Raw genomic sequence first — 22,380 nt, forward strand, 5'->3', positions numbered from 1 at the left:
GCTGTGATCAAGGCCTGCTTCACAGGTCTAAAAGCATCCCCTCCTGCAACTCTTTATTTTCGTTTGTGTTCTCTTCCAAATCAGGAAAATTCTGTCAAGTCCTTCACTGCCTCAAGATCTCCATAGGATCAACTCCTCCTGCTGCAGATTGTGTCCAGTTACATCGAGTTTATACTCCCTTGACAAAGACATCAAAGGATGTTTCATCTTTCTGCCAACTTTTTTCTCACGAAAACGTAGAGGCCACGCCTTCTTCAGTGCTTGTACACTGTTACCATCGATAAGTCTGGCAACACCCTTCTTTCAGCAGATGCTCTAAGATATCATGGTGGAATTAGACCATATGTCAACAAGGAAGCTTTAACATACCCTTTCCCTAAAATTATTGAGCTATTGCATATATCAGTGTGTGCAATAAGGTATATAGTGGCGAGATAGTTTGCTGGGCCTTACCACCTTGGTGAGAGCTTATTGGGACCTGAGGGGTATATATGCCTTGAGCGGCCAGCAAACGTGTGCTTGCTAAGGCAGCACATATACTAAAATTGGATCGATACAGAGAAGATTAGCATGGCCCCTGCGAAAAGATGACACGCAAATCCGTGAAGCGCTCCATATTTATGCAGCTGTGATCAAGGCCTGCTTCACAGGTCTAAAAGCATCCCCTCCTGCCACTCTTTATTTTCGTTTGTGTTCTCTTCCAAATCAGGAAAGTTCTTCACTGCCTCAAGATCTCCATAGGATCAACTCCTCCTGCTGCATATCGTGTCCAGTTACATCGAGTTTATACTCCCTTGACAAAGACATCAAAGGATGTTTCGTCTTTCTGCCAACTTTTTTTCTCACGAAAACGTAGAGGCCACGCCTTCTTCAGTGCTTGTACACTGTTACCATCGATAAGTCTGGCAACACCCTTCTTTCAGCAGATGCTCTAAGATATCATGGTGGAATTAGGCCATATGTCAACAAGGAAGCTTTAACATACCCTTTCCCTAAAATTATTGAGCTGTTGCATATATCAGTGTGTGCAATAAGGTATACAGTGTCGAGATAGTTTGCTGGGCCTTACCACCTTGGTGAGAGCTTGCTGGGACCTGAGGTGTACATATGCCTTGAGCGGCCAGCAAACTTGTGCTTGCTAAGGCAGCACATATACTAAAATTGGATCGATACAGAGAAGATTAGCATGGCCCCTGCGAAAGGATGACACGCAAATCCGTGAAGCGCTCCATATTTATGCAGCTGTGATCAAGGCCTGCTTCACAGGTCTAAAAGCATCCCCTCCTGCCACTCCTTATTTTCGTTTGTGTTCATCTTCCAAATCAGGAAAATTCTGTCAAGTCCTTCACTGCCTCAAGATCTCCATAGGATCAACTCCTCCTGCTGCAGATTGTGTCCAGTTACATCGAGTTTATACTCCCTTGACAAAGACATCAAAGGATGATTCGTCTTTCTGCCACTTTTTTTTCTCACGAAATGTAGAGGCCACGCCTTCTTCAGTGCTTGTACACTGGTACCATCGATAAGTCTGACAACACCCTTCTTTCAGCAGATGCTCTATGATATCATGGTGGAATTAGGCCATATGTGAACAATGAAGCTTTAACATACCCTTTCCCTAAAATTATTGAGCTGTTGCATATATCAGTGTGTGCAATAAGGTATACAGTGTCGAGATAGTTTGCTGGGCCTTACCACCTTGGTGAGAGCTTGCTGGGACCTGAGGTGTACATATGCCTTGAGCGGCCAGCAAACTTGTGCTTGCTAAGGCAGCACATATACTAAAATTGGATCGATACAGAGAAGATTAGCATGGCCCCTGCGAAAGGATGACACGCAAATCCGTGAAGCGCTCCATATTTATGCAGCTGTGATCAAGGCCTGCTTCACAGGTCTAAAAGCATCCCCTCCTGCCACTCTTTATTTTCGTTTGTGTTCTCTTCCAAATCAGGAAAATTCTGTCAAGTCCTTCACTGCCTCAAGATCTCCATAGGATCAACTCCTCCTGCTGCATATCGTGTCCAGTTACATCGAGTTTATACTCCCTTGACAAAGACATCAAAGGATGTTTCGTCTTTCTGCCAACTTTTTTTCTCACGAAAACGTAGAGGCCACGCCTTCTTCAGTGCTTGTACACTGGTACCATCGATAAGTCTGACAACACCCTTCTTTCAGCAGATGCTCTATGATATCATGGTGGAATTAGGCCATACGTGAACAATGAAGCTTTAACATACCCTTTCCCTAAAATTATTGAGCTGTTGCATATATCAGTGTGTGCAATAAGGTATACAGTGGCGAGATAGTTTGCTGGGCCTTACCACCTTGGTGAGAGCTTGCTGGGACCTGAGGTGTACATATGCCTTGAGCGGCCAGCAAACTTGTGCTTGCTAAGGCAGCACATATACTAAAATTGGATCGATACAGAGAAGATTAGCATGGCCCCTGCGAAAGGACGACATGCATATCTGTGAAGCGCTCCATATTTATGCAGCTGTGATCAAGGCCTGCTTCACAGGTCTAAAAGCATCCCCTCCTGCAACTCTTTATTTTCGTTTGTGTTCTCTTCCAAATCAGGAAAATTCTGTCAAGTCCTTCACTGCCTCAAGATCTCCATAGGATCAACTCCTCCTGCTGCAGATTGTGTCCAGTTACATCGAGTTTATACTCCCTTGACAAAGACATCAAAGGATGATTCGTCTTTCTGACAACTTTTTTTCTCACGAAAATGTAGAGGCCACGCCTTCTTCAGTGCTTGTACACTGGTACCATCGATAAGTCTGGCAACACCCTTCTTTCAGCAGATGTTCTAAGATATCATGGTGGAATTAGGCCATACGTGAACAATGAAGCTTTAACATACCCTTTCCCTAAAATTATTGAGCTGTTGCATATATCAGTGTGTGCAATAAGGTATACAGTGGCGCGATAGTTTGCTGGGCCTTACCACCTTGGTGAGAGCTTGCTGGGACCTGAGGTGTACATATGCCTTGAGCGGCCAGCAAACTTGTGCTTGCTAAGGCAGCACATATACTAAAATTGGATCGATACAGAGAAGATTAGCATGGCCCCTGCGAAAGGATGACACGCAAATCTGTGAAGCGCTCCATATTTATGCAGCTGTGATCAAGGCCTGCTTCACAGGTCTAAAAGCATCCCCTCCTGCAACTCTTTATTTTCGTTTGTGTTCTCTTCCAAATCAGGAAAATTCTGTCAAGTCCTTCACTGCCTCAAGATCTCCATAGGATCAACTCCTCCTGCTGCATATTGTGTCCAGTTACATCGAGTTTATACTCCCTTGACAAAGACATCAAAGGATGTTTCGTCTTTCTGCCAACTTTTTTTCTCACGAAAACGTAGAGGCCACGCCTTCTTCAGTGCTTGTACACTGGTACCATCGATAAGTCTGACAACACCCTTCTTTCAGCAGATGCTCTATGATATCATGGTGGAATTAGGCCATATGTGAACAATGAAGCTTTAACATACCCTTTCCCTAAAATTATTAAGCTGTTGCATATATCAGTGTGTGCAATAAGGTATACAGTGGCGAGATAGTTTGCTGGGCCTTACCACCTTGGTGAGAGCTTGCTGGGACCTGAGGTGTACATATGCCTTGAGCGGCCAGCAAACTTGTGCTTGCTAAGGCAGCACATATACTAAAATTGGATCGATACAGAGAAGATTAGCATGGCCCCTGCGAAAGGATGACACGCAAATCTGTGAAGCGCTCCATATTTATGCAGCTGTGATCAAGGCCTGCTTCACAGGTCTAAAAGCATCCCCTCCTGCAACTCTTTATTTTCGTTTGTGTTCTCTTCCAAATCAGGAAAATTCTGTCAAGTCCTTCACTGCCTCAAGATCTCCATAGGATCAACTCCTCCTGCTGCATATTGTGTCCAGTTACATCGAGTTTATACTCCCTTGACAAAGACATCAAAGGATGTTTCGTCTTTCTGCCAACTTTTTTTCTCACGAAAACGTAGAGGCCACGCCTTCTTCAGTGCTTGTACACTGGTACCATCGATAAGTCTGACAACACCCTTCTTTCAGCAGATGCTCTATGATATCATGGTGGAATTAGGCCATATGTGAACAATGAAGCTTTAACATACCTTTTCCCTAAAATTATTAAGCTGTTGCATATATCAGTGTGTGCAATAAGGTATACAGTGGCGAGATAGTTTGCTGGGCCTTACCACCTTGGTGAGAGCTTGCTGGGACCTGAGGTGTACATATGCCTTGAGCGGCCAGCAAACTTGTGCTTGCTAAGGCAGCACATATACTAAAATTGGATCGATACAGAGAAGATTAGCATGGCCCCTGCGAAAGGATGACACGCAAATCTGTGAAGCGCTCCATATTTATGCAGCTGTGATCAAGGCCTGCTTCACAGGTCTAAAAGCATCCCCTCCTGCAACTCTTTATTTTCGTTTGTGTTCTCTTCCAAATCAGGAAAATTCTGTCAAGTCCTTCACTGCCTCAAGATCTCCATAGGATCAACTCCTCCTGCTGCAGATTGTGTCCAGTTACATCGAGTTTATACTCCCTTGACAAAGACATCAAAGGATGTTTCGTCTTTCTGCCAAACTTTTTTTCTCACGAAAACGTAGAGGCCACGCCTTCTTCAGTGCTTGTACACTGTTACCATCGATAAGTCTGGCAACACCCTTCTTTCAGCAGATGCTCTAAGATATCATGGTGGAATTAGGCCATATGTCAACAAGGAAGCTTTAACATACCCTTTCCCTAAAATTATTGAGCTATTGCATATATCAGTGTGTGCAATAAGGTATATAGTGGCGAGATAGTTTGCTGGGCCTTACCACCTTGGTGAGAGCTTACCCCTCAGGTATATATGCCGCTCAAGGCATATATACCTGAGGGGTATATATGCCTTGAGCGGCCAGCAAACTTGTGCTTGCTAAGGCAGCACATATACTAAAATTGGATCGATACAGAGAAGATTAGCATGGCCCCTGCGAAAGGATGACACGCAAATCCGTGAAGCGCTCCATATTTATGCAGCTGTGATCAAGGCCTGCTTCACAGGTCTAAAAGCATCCCCTCCTGCCACTCTTTTTTTTCTTTCGTTTGTGTTCTCTTCCAAATCAGGAAAATTCTGTCAAGTCCTTCACTGCCTCAAGATCTCCATAGGATCAACTCCTCCTGCTGCATATCGTGTCCAGTTACATCGAGTTTATACTCCCTTGACAAAGACATTAAAGGAGGTTTCGTTTTCTGCCAACTTTTGTAGTGAACATCAGTTAGGGTGGCATTCCAGAGACCAGTTTATGGCAAGGCCCCTCCCTAACTACCGGTGTGGAAGAAGATGTGCCACACTATGATTGGAACCTTGGAGAATGAACATAAACAAATGTTCAGCAACATCAGATAAGATGCCAAGACAACTGCCAGACACCTCTTACATGGCAGGAAGGGGGGACTTTCTGCACCCACCACCACCAAAGAGAGGACTTCTCATTGGTCTACAAGTGGATTTTAACCTCCAAACTCATTCCTAAGGTTTAGGCAAGTGCTGCCATAAAAATTCCTCCAGGACCTCCTGAAGGCAGCATCAAAAGAGAGGCCACAGAGGTCTATTTAAATCCATTCATACACATTTTTGGAGGTCTTAAATGTATATGAACTGCAACTCATCCACCTCTTCTTCACACAAAGTGCAGTTTATGTTAATGTGTTATTGACTGTAAAAACAACAGTCCACGGGACAGGTCCATTAACAGATAAACGAATGCGTGGACGATGACTTAGCCGCTTCTTGTCATGGTTGGTCTCTATCTTTTCCATGCGATGCCTTTTATATTTTAAAAGAGGTTTGGTAAAGAAATAATGCATGGGTAAAACATTTAAGACATTGTTTTAACATGCCACTTTATGCTATGCAAATGAGTTCCACACTAGGGTGGGCAACACCGTGCCTACTTCAGAACCCAGTGGCCAATCACACTCCAGGACTGGAAAGGCGCCGGATTTTAATCTCCTCCTCATCGGAAAGGGATACATATGTCCCCCGGGTAGACACACCCTTGTTCTGCGTTTCTAACCCGACGGGGAAGGAGACACTAACAGACACACCACGTCCTGAGCTTCTGACCTGACAAGGAAAGAGACTACAAGACAGTGGAGGTTAAGCTTTTGCGAGCAAAACCTTTATATTGCTTTAGGCAACTATAGCTGGAAAAGGGCTCTCTCCTTGAGAGATCTTATCTGACCTTTACAACTCCTCCAGCAGCACATCCAGTCCACCAAGGACCTCTGCATCGCCAGACATTGCCGGTCCCACACGGCTCCTCAGTGACGCAGCCAGCCTGCGAAGGACCCTGTGAAGATTCGACTGACCTAGCTGCCCGGTCCACGTTTAAGGACCCTCTTGGCGCAACCAGAGTTCTGCATCCTTCAGCCCAGCGTGGCAACGGCTACTTAAAACTCTGCGCCCTTCCCACTGCACGCTACCCGCATAACCAGTGGAAGACGTATCTACTGCCAGGACTGATCACCCGACTGTGTGGAACGTAAATATAAACTTACCAAACCTCTTTCTAGAGACCTTGGCATTAGTTTATACATGCAGCATATGCTTTCTAACCTGTTTAGATAACTATTACTTGAGGTCAGGTTGTTACAAATAATAGGTTTATTATTCGTTTAATGATAAATAAGCATTTATTTATCACCATGTGCCAGAACCATTATATGGTTCCCATAAGAAGCATTCCCATACATTTCTCTTCTATTGCTACATTCTGTTCAACAGCATTGCATTTATCCATTCTGTGTTCACATCATGTATTGGTTTTATTCTTTCGTTCATTACTTTTTGGTTATTAGTTTACTATCCTTTAGAAGTATATATCCATTACTAGCATTATTAATCGTTTAAGTATTTACTCTTGCATATCTATTGTTAATAAATTTAATTCATTTTATTACACTGTGTCTTCATTGTGTTGATGATCAAAGACTCTACTGGTTGTCCAGACTCACAAATCCTTCAGATAAATCAGCTGACCAACTCCCTCTAATTTACATTAATTCTGAATTACTGAACAGCTCTTTTGCGAGTGTTATTATATTGTTAAGATATTATTCTTAGCTGGTGCCCCGTATCAAAGAGGGAGGGGTCATCTGATACACTCATAACCACACCTTAAGTGACACGTGATCTGAAAATCACTACGTCATCGGTAAACTAAGTAGAAATCACTACATTTTGGTGCCCCGTGTGAGGCCAACTAAGATTGAAACGAGTCTTTTGTTCATAAGGATTCACAAAGAATCCTTAACACAAAGAATTCACCTAAAAGACTGCAAGGTAAATTACTTTAACAGGAAACTAAATTTCTCAGTTTGGTCAGTTACTGTTTGCTTAGCAGGTGGTTCCTCCCAAGCCTTATTTGTAGTTTCTTCATTCAGCTCCTTGTTGTACCATTTATAAATAGGATTTGTTGCAGCTGAATTGTTTGCAGTAAATAGAATTGTTGTTTAAGCTTTGGACCATTTTATAGTGGCATAGTTCTGGTAAGGGTTTCCTCATCCAGGAAACTATAGTGTTAGCAGAGGTTGGGATTATTAATTATAACTAATTGCTACTACTAGTATAGCAAAGGGCTCATATACCTTGTAAGACTATCAGAATTTGAGAGTTCTGTGTGAACTTAGGTAAGTGTCAGATAAGGGTAGTTCCTTCTGACCACTCATCACCACAAGCTAGAGTCCGTATCACTAGTCAAGGTGTGACTTATAGTGCCCCTGTGACTTCAAACTATAAACACTTTTGTCTAAAATACTGAGAATAGATAGCCTGCTAGTATCTGTTGGAAATGGCAGAATTAACCCTACCTGAACAGCTGGTTGTAGACCTGACCAGTGCTGTGAATTAGAGGATGGATACCCGACCCGAGCCCGACGGGTTCCGACGGTACCCGACGGGTCGGGCCGGGTTCGGACAGATATTTAGAAATGACGTTCGGGTTCGGGTCGGGCTCGGTCACGTCAGCGCGAAAAGGCATTGAACCTTTTAAATTTAAAACTGCTTATTATGCAAGTAGCCAATGGGCCTGTTTAACTTGATGCAATGGTTTGTTTTTGTGATTAAAATACATGCATTATATAACCCTAACATCCGTCTTCCTGCATGCGGAAATTTGTTTATGTCGCCGTGACAACAACTCGCAACACGTGCGTGCATATTGCCCGCGGCATCCTTGTCATTCCAGTGAGCGCAACTTCAGCGCTGCTGGCAGCAGGACAGCCTTGAAGCCATCCGCAGTTGATGCAATCCTTTTTCTACATAAAACCTCGATTAGCCTAAACTTTGATGGATAGATTATGTAAATAGATCCCATGTTGCAGTTTAGGAACCACAGTTTGAGAAAATTGGTAAGATGACTTTCATTTCAATAAGCATTTAAATTGTGTTACGTTAATGTTTTGTTCTGTTAGCTTGGGCCATTTTTAGCAAACCTTTGTTCATTTAATTTCAGTTGGCTATTTGATTGGGCTCTGTGTAACGTTTGATGCCCCGTGTGCGCGCTGATGCGCTCGTCTGTAAACATTTCAGAATGCCTTCCTTACAGTTGCTTAATAAAAGCGGGATTTCCACACAAACAAACGTGCGTGTCATTAGTATATGAGGGGAAAAAATAGATTTTAACTGTCGGGCTCGGGTCGGGCTCGGACATAAATATTTGAATGCCTGTCGGGCTCGGGTCGGGTTCGGTTACTGCTCTGTCGGACGCGGGTCGGGCTCGGACAGAAAAATGCAGCCCGATCCGCACTCTAGTGAATCCAGGTTACATAGAAATGATTAAGGGCTTAGATTATGAGGAAATCAGCCTCAAAACAACACAGCTAACCGCTGAAGCAGCAGGCCAGGCCATAAAAGGTGCCTCGCTAATCAAACTCCTCTCTAGCTTAGCACTGAATTGGGCTGCTCAGTTAACCCAAGTGTGACCCCCCTTTCCGTGTTTTAAACAGATTTAAAGGTTCTTGACTACGCCACCTGGTGGCTCTCACACCAGGATATACCTTACACCTTAACTGCTAAATACATGATCTAAGGCAAACAGATTCGAAGTACACGTGAGATGAACCAGACAGAGACGTGTTCTCAAAAAAACAATAACAACTTTATTATATAATGGTATAATCACAGAAAGCCATACCGTCATACCACAGACATATTACTGGCACGAGAGACTAGACCTGGTATTAGCTGTAACGAGGGACAATATGATTACCATTTAAACTGGAGAATACAGAGTCACTGGCAAGGCAGGTTACCCGTCCGATACATGCGTGACATCCACCAACCGTGCTCTGGAACCTAGGGCCCACGATCACACACACACACACACACACACACACACACACACACACACACACACACACACACACACGATTCAAACAATATTGTGAAGTGCAGTTTACCACTACAATACGGGGTGCAGTGTGTGGGGCGGAACCAGGAACCTCCCCTGTGAGCAGCTACACTAGTACTCTGGAAAAAAGAAAAGGAAGTTATCACTAGCAGAGTGGACAGGATTCTCGTACTAGAACAGCCAATACCACATCAGTCAAACAGCAGTAGACAGAGGCTACAGCAAAAAAACACAATAAAGAAAAAGAAATAAAACTTAATTCAGGCAAGGCAAAACAGCAGGAGCAATCTGCCTGCAGATACAAAACCATTAAAATTAGTACTTGATATAAACATGCAATAATAGTCACGTAGTATCTCAACCATTTCATAAAACATTTTATTTTACCTCAATTTTGACATATGAACTGCCACAATGGAAAAAACAGCCCGTTGCACCAGTTTTCACAACCCTACATAAATTATTGCACACAGCATACTCATTACATACATTTATATTAAGAGTTGGCAATAAAACAAAGTCATACAATATGGCAGGGCAACACAATTAGACTCATTTTACATGTGTTAAAAAGCTTTTAGTCCTAACACACTGGATCTCATCATAACACAATAAACACTTTTTTTACCTTCTTGATAATTCTGCTTAGTTGTGGTAAAAACTGCCCGGCATGTGCTTTGTCCAGGACCTTCAGTAATACACAGCACCATTACCCGGAAGCAGCTATCAGTAACGTTAAAGGTGGGTACTTTGCCCCAGACCTGTGTGCAAATATGCTCATTAAAATGCATACATCTCAACAATAACACCCACATTATGGTTAACAATGAATTGCACAATACCTTCTTGATGCCACTAAACTGTGGTAAAGCTACCCGGAGTGCGCTTTGCCCAAGACCTTCGGCAATACACAGCGCGATTACCCGGAAGTGTCTGGCAATCAGTCAAGCACCTTTGTGACTCCGGAGAACCACATACCCGAGCAGCAACAGGGCTAAAAAAATGTATCCATACACCAGAGACTATGTCCAAGCCCAACAGGCAGACGACTTTATAGAAACTGGCCCAAACGCAAATGAGTTGTTTAGCCACTCGCAGCTAGTTGGGTGACGTCAGGGGGTTACCGTAGCTGCGGAGGGACAAACTTCAAACAGAACGCGATTTCTCCACCGGTTACACTCTACCCCGCCGATCTGTTATCGGCGTCCCGCCGATTAGCTCAATAGCTCATAACTCTACCTTCCTTTACTAAAAACAGTAAAAAAAGTAAACAAAATGCAAGGGGGTACCCTAATACCAAGGACGGAAAACGGTTGTCACTTTACTGCTAGACCCAAGTACTTGAGAATCAGTAGCCCCATCTGCCCTACTCACCACTGGCCCTGGGAGATGATGTAGGTTGGCATGTCTTCCTGCAGTAGTCCGAGCTGTTCTCCGGGGGGCCACTGAGCCAGCTGGTGTCTCGTCCATGATGGGGGCGACCCGCTGGGAGTCAGGCAAAACCAGCATGGGGACATCCACTGGAAGAGTTGTGGCAGGCTGGATAGGTGGAACCTCTTCCCAAGAGCGGAGAAGAACCCATTGGCCAGGGCTGTCACCATCGGCTAACTGTCTTGCCTCCTCCTGCAGTCCCACAGGCCTATTGGATGTTTGTGGGTCCTGGGCCAAGTGGACCGGTTTTAGCATAGTTCGATGTACTTGTCGTACTTTGCTTAGGTCCTGTGCTGGAGCCACAGAATATACTACCCCACCAGATGGGGGTGCACGGATGATCTGATGTATTGTGGTGCCCCAGGCATCTTGGATCTTTGACCGGCCCCTCGTTGTATGGTCTCTGATGTAGACATGCTGTCCTTCTGCCAGTGGCTCACTCCGGCTTTTCTGGTCATGCCGTTCTTTTCTCTTGGAGGCAGCAGCTTGCATTCGCTCCTTGGCATTCTGGAAAGCCACATTAAGGCGCCGCTGGTGCTCTCGAACCCATTCACACACATGCCCATGTCCAGGCTCACGTACCCTGCCAAGCAGGAAGTCCACCGGTAACTGGGGGTCTTGCCCAAACATCAGGTAATATGGTGAGTCGCCAGTTGTCTGATGAGCAGCAGTGTTGTAACTAAACACTAATTGGGGTAGGTACTCTGGCCAGCGCTGCTTCGCGTCTACGGGCAAAGTACGGAGCAGATCGTGCATAGTGCGGTTGAAACGCTCACACTGGCCGTTGCCCTGAGGGTGGTAAGGGGTGGTCCGGGTTTTCTGGATCCCGTACAGGGCACACAACTGGTAGATGATGGCATTTTCGAAGCTGCGTCCCTGATCAGAGTGCAGACGAGCTGGGACCCCAAAACGAAAGAACCACTCCCGGATGAGTACGTTGGCCACAGTTGTTGCCTTCTGATCCCTGGTGGGCACGGCCTGTGTGAATTTAGTAAAAACATCAGTCATGATCAACACTTGTTCCCTACCATCCATTGCAGGCTCCAAGAAGGTGAAATCCACCGCCAGTATCTGGTTTGGACGGGATGCCAGGAGGTGCCCCATCGGTGCATGGGGTCGGAGTTGCGAAGACTTCGCAAGAGTACAACGTTCGCAGTTCTGACACCACTGCTTTATATCTTCCCCCATTCCAGGCCAATAGCACCGCTGTCTTATCAGCTCCGTGGTACGTTCAACCCCTTGGTGGCCATGGTCGTTGTGGAGCTGCTGTAGGACTTCCTCCTTTAAGCATGCAGGCAACAAGAGCTGACGCACCTCTTCGCCCCCATCTGGACGGAATGTTCGGCGGTAGAGCAGCCCATCGGCTCCCACAACACGGTCCCATTGTTGAAGCAGCACACGGGTAGAGCCCGGCAATTTCCTACGCACTGTCGGGTCGGGCAGTTCCTGTGCCAGCCAGAACGGCAGGAAGGCTCCGATAATGGGGTCCGCTGCTTGTAGCCTTCTTAATTCCTCAAGGGTCCGGGAGGGGAAGGTCGAAACAGCCATCTGGATTGCCAGTGGTGGGTCTTGACATCTGGTCGTTTGTTGTACAAGGACTGGTATAGCTGTTCCTAGTGTGGAGGGCTCTATGGTCTGTCCCACTTGTCCTGCAGGTTGTCGGGAGAGGGCATCTGCATTCCTGTTGGTACGCCCAGGCCTATAACGGATGGTATAATCAAAAGCAGCAAGCTCAGCCTCCCACCGCTGTTCAGTCGCTCCCAGCTTGGCAGTCCCCAGGTGGCTCAGGGGATTATTGTCTGTCCAAACAGTGCACTGTTGGCCCCACAGATACTCCCGGAACTTGTCGGTCATGGCCCACTTCATTCCAAGGAACTCTAGTTTCATTGAACTGTAGTTCTTCTCAGCTGGACTAAGACTGCGACTAGCGTAGGCGATTGGCCGGATCTTTCCTTGCTGCTCTTGAGAGAGCACTGCTCCGAGACCAATGTGGCTGGCATCCACCTCCAGAATAAATGGTAAATTAAAATCAGCGAACGCCAAAGTGGGGGCACTCACCAAGCTCTGCTTCAAGGCTTGGAAGCTGTTCTCACAGGCATCTGTCCACACTCCATCAAGCCGTGGCCCTTGGCCCTTCCGGGTCTTAGCACCACCATGCTCTGCCCCCAGGCGGTTTAAAGGAGCTGCCAGCTTAGAAAAGCCCTCCACGAATCGCCTGTAATAACCCGCGAAACCAAGGAAAGACCTCAATTCGGACACAGTGGTGGGACGTGGCCACTGTGCCACTGCGGACACCTTGGCTGGGTCAGTGGATACGCCGTCGCGGGATACGAGGTGGCCCAGATACTGGACTTCCTTCTGGAAAAAACAGCATTTCTCCAACTTGGCTTTCAGACCTTCTTTCTGTAGCCGACTCAACACTAGATCCAGACGATGTATATGATCTTTGACACTAGAAGAAAAAACAATTATATCATCCAGATATAGTAACAAGGACTGGCAATGTTGTGCTCCAAACATTCTCTCCATCAGTCGTTGAAAAGTGCTTGGAGCGTTACACAATCCGAAGGCCATGCGGTTAAATTCAAATAACCCAAACGGCGTGCAAAAAGCAGTCTTTGGACGGTCTTGTTCAGTCACAGGTACCTGGTTATACCCGCTAGCAAGGTCCAGTGTAGAGAACCATTGGGCTCCTGAAAGGGCATCCAGAGACTCCTCAATGCGGGGGAGAGGGAAGGCATCCTTTCTGGTCCTGCTGTTGAGCTGTCTATAATCAACACACATACGCAGGCCGCCACATTTCTTCCGTACAATTACAATGGGAGAGGCATAGGGGCTACTACTTTCTCGTATGACCTGGCTGTCTAGTAACTGTCGAAGGTGGACCTTAACAGCATCATAATCAGAAGGGGGGAGACGCCTGTAACGTTGCCTAACGGGTTGGTCGTCCAGCAAAGGTATATCATGAGAGATAAGATTAGTACAGCCAAGGTCGCCCTCAAAAGCTGAGAACACGGACTCATGTTTTAACAAGAATGCCCTTACCTGTTCTTGCTCATTCTCCACTAACACTGACAAATCAAGGGCCTGTATCTGCTCCCTCACTGACTTAGGCCTGTCTTCCCCTTTAGGAGCCTGTATGCTAGCCACAACAGCCACCATTTCTGGTTGGTCTTCAGAAATTCCCACAGGAAGGCCCTCAACAGTTGCATGAACAAGCAACCCCAGTGACTGGCGGGGGTATAATTTAGCACGTGTAAACCCTACATTAACCACAGGGATAAAAGCTGTACCTTGTTCTATGCGCACTAGGGCAGGCGACACTAGGAGACCACTAGGTAAAGAACCATTAGCCGGTTCCAGCAGGACAGCAGGAGCGCCACAAAAGTGAGGAGAGCAAGTGGCTGCCACCAATTTTACAGTGCCTCCCGGTATATGAATTGGTCTTCTACCTCTAACTTTAGCTACACCCGTTTTGGGTGGAAAAGAGCTAAGCTGGACCCGATGACAATGCTGCAAGGCGTGCCGCCATGGAAGTGAAGCATGAACTACCGGTGGGAGTTCAAACAAAGAAGAACCATGTTGGCCAAACAGTTCAGCATAACATTCTCGAATAACATTCATCCCAAGCACACCCGGCACAAGTGAAGTAGCAAGCTGACCTGGGGGATCTTTAACAACTAACCAACCTCTTTGGGGGATTACCTTCCCTAATACTTCAACCGTTAGTTCAGCATACCCAATATAGGGTATGTCTAGACCATTTGCAGCCCGAAGCTGCAACCAGTTACACTGTTGAAGTTTATCCTTGAAATGTTGCACAAAGAAACTCTCCACCAAGGTAGATACCATAGACCCTGTGTCCAAAAGACAACTGACAACTACTCCCCCCACTCTCACAGCTACCTTCGGGGACTGAGCAACAAGGGAGGTTACAGGGTGATTATGAGTATTCTGATTCTGAGAGCCGCTATCATCCCCTCTCAGCGTGTGGCTCTGCACGCTGAAGGGAGCTAGTTTTCCGACTGAGAAACTGAGGCAACATTAGCCTGAGCTTGGGCCTGGGGGATGTGATTAGAAGCTACTACTCTCTCGTTGTTACACTCTCGAGCGTAGTGGCCAGGCTTTAGGCATCACCTACAAATGACAGTTGACGGCCGACTAACTAGAGAGGGACGATTGGAATAGGCTGGGCGAGCTACTCCTTGCAAAGTGGTTAAGGCACTAGTTAAATGGTTGATCTGTTCTTGTTGCTTCAGCAACATGGACCGTAGCTCTGCCATTTCTGAACTTGCCATACTAATGGGCGATGAAGCTCTGCCCGGCTGAGTTTTGGAATACTGCATAGCGCAAAGAGAGGGAACTGAATGACTCCTACCCCTATTGAAGTCACTGGGCCTGCCCTCACACTCCCACCGGATGGCAGCAGCACGCACTTCCAGCATGGACATCCCTGGAGTCTGACGGACAAGTCTCTTCAATTCCCTGCGGAGGTCCGAGTCAATAACGTGCTCTGCAAACTGGTCACGGAGCAGCATGTCAAACTGGGGTACTGAGTCTGGGGAGACCTGTTTAACTTTATCCATCAGAGAAAAGAGAGCATGCGAATATTCTTGTAAAGATTCACCGTCTAATTGTTTTCTGGAAAAGAAACTCTCTTGTAGGGCAACGTAAGACTGGGAACACCCATAAAGTTCTTTGAGAATAGTTGCAATTTTTTCCGGGTCTTCCCGATCTGCCCTTGGCCTATAGCGAATCTCATCTTTAGCCTCCCCATCCAAATGATCAAACATAAAGTAAGCTTTATCAAGCGCACCCAGATGTCTAGTACGTGCACAAACCTCCACCTCTTCCACCCACTCAACAATGTCAATACCCACCCTACCCCGGAATATAGGACACTTCCGTTCCCTAGGAAGATAAATCATCCGTTCATGGGACACAGGGCTAGCGGCATTGTCCGGCTGAGGCGGTGGTGGTTGCTGCTGCTGCTGCTGCTGCTGCTGTTGCTGCAGGCGGCCATTGTCTGCCTGCAGCTGGAGGATTTGTTCTCTCAGCTGATCAACTACATCCATTGCTGTAGCGGAGTAATGCCCACGTTACAAGAGAGATAGTGGGGTGATCAGTGGCCTGCCCACTGCTCCTTTAGGTCCCACGCTGTGCCCACTGCTGTTTTGCCCTGAGCCAATTACTATACCTTGAAAATCAAAACATACATAGACCAAACAAAACAAAAAGAGAAAGGAAAAAAAAGAGAGAGACACGTCTCTGTGTGCAACGACCCTGCCGACTACGCCACTTGTGACCCCCCTTTCCGTGTTTTAAACAGATTTAAAGGTTCTTGACTACGCCACCTGGTGGCTCTCACACCAGGATATACCTTACACCTTAACTGCTAAATACATGATCTAAGGCAAACAGATTCGAAGTACACGTGAGATGAACCAGACAGAGACGTGTTCTCAAAAAAACAATAACAACTTTATTATATAATGGTATAATCACAGAAAGCCATACCGTCATACCACAGACATATTACTGGCACGAGAGACTAGACCTGGTATTAGCTGTAACGAGGGACAATATGATTACCATTTAAACTGGAGAATACAGAGTCACTGGCAAGGCAGGTTACCCGTCTGATACATGCGTGACATCCACCAACCGTGCTCTGGAACCTAGGGCCCACGATCACACACACACACACACACACACACACACACACACACACACACACACACACACGATTCAAACAATATTGTGAAGTGCAGTTTACCACTACAATACGGGGTGCAGTGTGTGGGGCGGAACCAGGAACCTCCCCTGTGAGCAGCTACACTAGTACTCTGGAAAAAAGAAAAGGAAGTTATCACTAGCAGAGTGGACAGGATTCTCGTACTAGAACAGCCAATACCACATCAGTCAAACAGCAGTAGACAGAGGCTACAGCAAAAAAACACAATAAAGAAAAAGAAATAAAACTTAATTCAGGCAAGGCAAAACAGCAGGAGCAATCTGCCTGCAGATACAAAACCATTAAAATTAGTACTTGATATAAACATGCAATAATAGTCACGTAGTATCTCAACCATTTCATAAAACATTTTATTTTACCTCAATTTTGACATATGAACTGCCACAATGGAAAAAACAGCCCGTTGCACCAGTTTTCACAACCCTACATAAATTATTGCACACAGCATACTCATTACATACATTTATATTAAGAGTTGGCAATAAAACAAAGTCATACAATATGGCAGGGCAACACAATTAGACTCATTTTACATGTGTTAAAAAGCTTTTAGTCCTAACACACTGGATCTCATCATAACACAATAAACACTTTTTTTACCTTCTTGATAATTCTGCTTAGTTGTGGTAAAAACTGCCCGGCATGTGCTTTGTCCAGGACCTTCAGTAATACACAGCACCATTACCCGGAAGCAGCTATCAGTAACGTTAAAGGTGGGTACTTTGCCCCAGACCTGTGTGCAAATATGCTCATTAAAATGCATACATCTCAACAATAACACCCACATTATGGTTAACAATGAATTGCACAATACCTTCTTGATGCCACTAAACTGTGGTAAAGCTACCCGGAGTGCGCTTTGCCCAAGACCTTCGGCAATACACAGCGCGATTACCCGGAAGTGTCTGGCAATCAGTCAAGCACCTTTGTGACTCCGGAGAACCACATACCCGAGCAGCAACAGGGCTAAAAAAATGTATCCATACACCAGAGACTATGTCCAAGCCCAACAGGCAGACGACTTTATAGAAACTGGCCCAAACGCAAATGAGTTGTTTAGCCACTCGCAGCTAGTTGGGTGACGTCAGGGGGTTACCGTAGCTGCGGAGGGACAAACTTCAAACAGAACGCGATTTCTCCACCGGTTACACAAGCAATAGACAGAGTATCCCTTGCTAATGAACAGATGAGAGATAGGGATATGATGATCCAAGAGCTAAAGAGTGAGCTGGCTGATATGCGTCATGCAAATGACCATTTAAAGGTTGAAGCTAATAGATTGTCTGCAGAGAAAGAAGACTTGCAGTGTGTTATGGACAGCCAAGAAGAGAAAATAAAAAAGTTAAAAGATGAAAATCTAGACCTAGAAACTGAGCTTGAACAGGTCAAGAATGAGTGTGTAAGTTCAGTCTCTATACCTACTCTGCAAACAGAGTTGGCTCAGGCTCAAAGGGATTTGTCAGCACAGGCAGACAGATTAAGAGTAGTGAGTATGAGTGAGAAACAGGCCAAGGATGAGTTAAAGTCAGTCTGAAATTTCCTGTTTGAAAGGGGACTTAGAGATAGAACACAAACTGTATACTGATACACGTGAAGAGTCACAGTTGTTTAAGCGACAACTGTATGATTCAAAACAGGATCAGATTCAACTCAGAGAGGACTTGGCTAGGACAGACAATAAACTATTAGAAGTCCAGAACAGTCATGACAGAAGTGCTGCCAGAGCCCAAGGTTGGGCAGATAAAGCTGATGTCGCAGAGCAGAGACTAGAGGAAATAGGGAAAAGAATGGAACAGTTAGACATAAATCGGGACATGCCCCATGAACCTGAACCACCAAGTGTGGGCTTCAGCTCATTCAACCCACTAGTGAAAGATCCTTTATTTGATGGCCCCTCACAGAGACAACGCTATCAGGCCTATAGTGATGCTGTTGCAGCCGGTGGCCCAACCCCCGCTGCTAGTCCCAGCCATCCTCACGGAGTAGATTCTGACTCTCCAGTATGGGGAAAAACTAGTCGTTCCATCCCTGACTTGCCTAGTACAGTACCATCCAGAGACAGTAGGCTGCGTCAGCTTAGGGAATTAGCACGTGACATTGAAGTGTTTAATCATGATACCCCAGGAAGCAACATAGAGTTGTACCTAAAAGATGTAAACTATGCACTGTCATACATCCCTGAGGCCACAATGGCAGATAAACTCCTCATTCTGAGGAAAACAACAGTGCGAACTGTCCATGGTTTCATGGAGAGACAAAACCCAGCCATTGCTAGTAATTACCATGAACTGTGTAGAGCCCTGAGAGCCGAATACACAATATATCAAAACCCATCTGTCTCCAGGCTTTCTGCTTTACAGACTAAGCAAAATCGCTATGAATCACCCAGAGAGTATTATGAGCGCTTGCTTAGAGTATATTTTGCTGGTTCTGATTCACCTAGGGCAGAAGAGGTTGTGATGTTTAAAAGTCTGTTTGTGAGTAATTTGCATATAACAATTAGGAAATCCCTTTCATTGCTGGTAGATGTTGATCACATGACTGCAGCAGAGTTAAGACAGCTTGTAATGAGAGCCTGGGAGAGTGAGAAGTTACACACAGACAAGAAAGACAGGGACCCAAGTACTCAGGTGTTTGAACTCCGACACGACAGGGAGCCTCCTCTTGAACTAGAAGGTTCAGAACTTCCCCAAAGTGGACCAGCCCGTACTGGCCGCCCCTCCCAGCCAAAGTCCAGTGAGTTCCAACAGAACACACATATCAATCAATCAATCAACTTTATTTATATAGCGCTTTTACAATCACGATTGTGTCAAAGCAGCTTCACAGTGTCAAACAGGATAATATTGCGACAAAATTAGATTTGGCTGTACAGTCGTACTGGAGAAAACAGTGATGTTATCAGCTTATTTTAATTTATCATATAGCGACAATGTTGGCAGATCAGTATTATAGTTTATAGAATTAAATAAGACCTAATTCATATATTTTATTTGTATAATAAGTTGAATAACTTTAATCATATTTTTAGTGTCCCCAACTGAGCAAGCCAAGCCAAAGGCGACAGTGGCAAGGAACCAAAACTCCATCGGGGCATGATGGAGAAAAATAAACCTTGGGAGAAACCAGACTCAGTCGGGGTGCCAGTTCTCCTCTGGCCTATTAACACACCGTGTAAGATTATTATTCTGGCAACCTTACAGGTCGGAAATCATATTAGATCGGATTATTCAAAATTTTCAGGGTATCAGGGAAGAGACAGATTTATTTAGGATGGGGCGTCAATTACACAAGAGTATGAATACATGAAAGATCGGAATTATTGCGCCGAAGACGCCCATATGGAAAAGTCTTGCTAAAAACATATGTGATTCTTATATGTTCCAACAGAAAACTATAAGGATCATATATGCTGCAAAAACCACATATACAAATTGTACAATATTCATGTATTTTCAGTCATATATGTCCTACACTGTAAAAAAAATATATGCTGGATTGTGTTAAATACAACCCCTGCAAATCAGTGAGATTTTACTTTAGTAAATTAATTAGCAAGTAAAACGAATAAAAATGGGTAACCCTAACACAAAGAAAATATTTCCTTATATATGTGAATGATAAATATATTAAATTATTTAACTGCATATTAAAAATATACAGGATAAATATATTACAATATTTAATAATACATGAGGAATTGCTGCTTTCAATTAGAAAATTATGTGACAATATATTTACTTATATATCATAATGTATGTCATTTTATTTGATGTGCATGTGATGATATACCCAAAAATATATTGAACAAAATAATATATATTACAAAATAAAAGGAACTGTAGTCCGTTACTGAGAAAGTGCTATTATATTACAGTTACTTATGAAAATGTTAACAATTACAAAGGGTTATATATATATATATATATATATATATATATATATATATATATATATATATATATATATATATATATATATATATATATATATATATATATATATATATATATACACACACACACACATACAGTTAACAATAACACAAGTCAAGCACACTGGCATGTTCCTACATATTAAGCAAAGAGCTGTAACTGCTGAAAAGTGCACCAACATTATTGTTAATAAAAGTAACAGTTTTACAGTTTTTTTAAATTGAGCAAAACACATGAAATAACAATTAATTTTAACATTTAACCTCCTTTAAATCAGAAGTAAAGCATGATGGGAAGTAGAAATTTGTTGTAACTCATTCTGTAAAAGTGTTTATGTGTGTACATGCATTCACATTAATATGGGAAATTCAATATACAGTAAGGCTACACAATAAAGGATACAACTTAATGGATATTACATGTAATACTATTTATATCTTAATTACTAAATATTGTATGTGTTAAAATATAGCCATATTTTATAAATAAAGTCAATATGCATACATTGCAGTAGCTATATTAAAAAAGGCTTTAGTTTCCTTTATTCCTTTATATTTCCTTTAATATAGGCTATTTTGCATATAATTGCAGTATATTCCCATATATTTGTTTCGTAATGTTCTACCCATACAAACTATTTGTTAACAGCAATATCAACAATATTAAAAAAAATAATAATTAAACACTCACTCTAAGCGTTAGGCTTAGACGATGAAGATTTCTGTAACAAAAATAGCCTTAGTTCTGTCATCGCAAACTGCGCATGCGTCAACGCGCCGCGGCCAGGCGGAAATCAATCGCGGGTTCTTGTTGTCCCCGTGATATGATTGCCTCCCAGCGGGACCGCGAAGTGTCGAGCTTCAGGTAAGATTTGTGTTTGTCATGTCGTTCTCAATGCAAATGTTAACTTATTTAATGGCAAGATTTGCTAAAAGATTTGTAAATTGTTCGTTTCTGTTTTCATGTCGGTGCCACAGCCTTAGTGTTAGGTAACGTACAGGTAACGTTAAGCCTAATTATGCTGCGCGCACGTGCAAAAATTAAATTACAAGTATTTAATGTGCAAAAACAAGTGAAAAATGCTTATATTTGTATTAAAGTTATTAAACTATATGATTGGTCTCATCATTTGTTAGTCCCTTTGAATAAAAGCGTCTGCTAAATGATCAAATGTAAAACACAACTATTCTAGTTGTTTAACTGTAATTTGATAACTAAGTTAAACCCTAAAGCTCATGGTTTGCACGTTATACAACGATTGTGTGACACAGTGAAAGCTGTGTGACACTGACAAAACGCAAAGGTTAGAATAAATGTAATGTGATTTGTTTACCGGTATTTTTTCCTTTTGTCATCATTAATAGTCTATTTTGTGCCAATTCACTTTAAAAGAGTTAATGTTTTAGTGAACTTGAGTTTGCAAATTGCTGTAATGTAGTTAAAATATAGCTAAAATATAAACTTCTATAATTTGCATTCATGTAACTGCAACATATATGAATCTAAATGATGTACAATATTACAATTTTGTAATAGAAAGTAAGTAACTGTATAAGAATATATTGTTATACTGGAAAAAACATTATAATGAAACGTGTTTCTAATATTCATGTATGGGGTGGTCAAGAAGATTTTCTTTTTCTTCCACAAAAAGATCTTCATGAAAACATTTGAAGACCACGCAAGAAGAACAGGTTCAGCCACAGACTGTTTCATCCCATGAGGACTGGTTCAGTTCTGAATGGGAAGTGTTGAAGACGTTTATGTAATGTGAGTTGTAAGACTTGAACTAATGTTAACAAATGAGACTTTATTGTAATGTATTAACTAACATGAACTAACAATGAGCAATACA

At 43.7% G+C, this 22,380-nt stretch overlaps 8 non-coding genes across 8 annotated transcripts; all 8 read left to right on the forward strand.

The window, feature by feature from the left end:
- The first annotated feature begins 515 nt into the window (after positions 1–515).
- Positions 516–622, forward strand: LOC137085957 (U6 spliceosomal RNA). The gene has a single exon (XR_010907504.1). It is a non-coding gene; the product is annotated as a U6 spliceosomal RNA (small nuclear RNA).
- A 509-nt stretch (positions 623–1,131) lies between these two features.
- Positions 1,132–1,238, forward strand: LOC137085803 (U6 spliceosomal RNA). The gene has a single exon (XR_010907359.1). It is a non-coding gene; the product is annotated as a U6 spliceosomal RNA (small nuclear RNA).
- Positions 1,239–1,757: 519 nt separating this feature from the next.
- LOC137085804 (U6 spliceosomal RNA) lies at positions 1,758–1,864 on the forward strand. Its single transcript, XR_010907360.1, has one exon. It is a non-coding gene; the product is annotated as a U6 spliceosomal RNA (small nuclear RNA).
- A 519-nt stretch (positions 1,865–2,383) lies between these two features.
- Positions 2,384–2,490, forward strand: LOC137085384 (U6 spliceosomal RNA). Its single transcript, XR_010906978.1, has one exon. It is a non-coding gene; the product is annotated as a U6 spliceosomal RNA (small nuclear RNA).
- Positions 2,491–3,009: 519 nt separating this feature from the next.
- On the forward strand, positions 3,010–3,116 carry LOC137085818 (U6 spliceosomal RNA). Its single transcript, XR_010907374.1, has one exon. It is a non-coding gene; the product is annotated as a U6 spliceosomal RNA (small nuclear RNA).
- A 519-nt stretch (positions 3,117–3,635) lies between these two features.
- On the forward strand, positions 3,636–3,742 carry LOC137085820 (U6 spliceosomal RNA). The gene has a single exon (XR_010907375.1). It is a non-coding gene; the product is annotated as a U6 spliceosomal RNA (small nuclear RNA).
- A 519-nt stretch (positions 3,743–4,261) lies between these two features.
- Positions 4,262–4,368, forward strand: LOC137085821 (U6 spliceosomal RNA). Its single transcript, XR_010907376.1, has one exon. It is a non-coding gene; the product is annotated as a U6 spliceosomal RNA (small nuclear RNA).
- Positions 4,369–4,917: 549 nt separating this feature from the next.
- Positions 4,918–5,024, forward strand: LOC137085805 (U6 spliceosomal RNA). Its single transcript, XR_010907361.1, has one exon. It is a non-coding gene; the product is annotated as a U6 spliceosomal RNA (small nuclear RNA).
- The last annotated feature ends 17,356 nt before the right edge of the window (positions 5,025–22,380 follow it).

The sequence above is a fragment of the Pseudorasbora parva genome, chromosome 8, assembly GCF_024679245.1.
Source record: "Pseudorasbora parva isolate DD20220531a chromosome 8, ASM2467924v1, whole genome shotgun sequence".
NCBI lineage: Eukaryota > Metazoa > Chordata > Actinopteri > Cypriniformes > Gobionidae > Pseudorasbora > Pseudorasbora parva.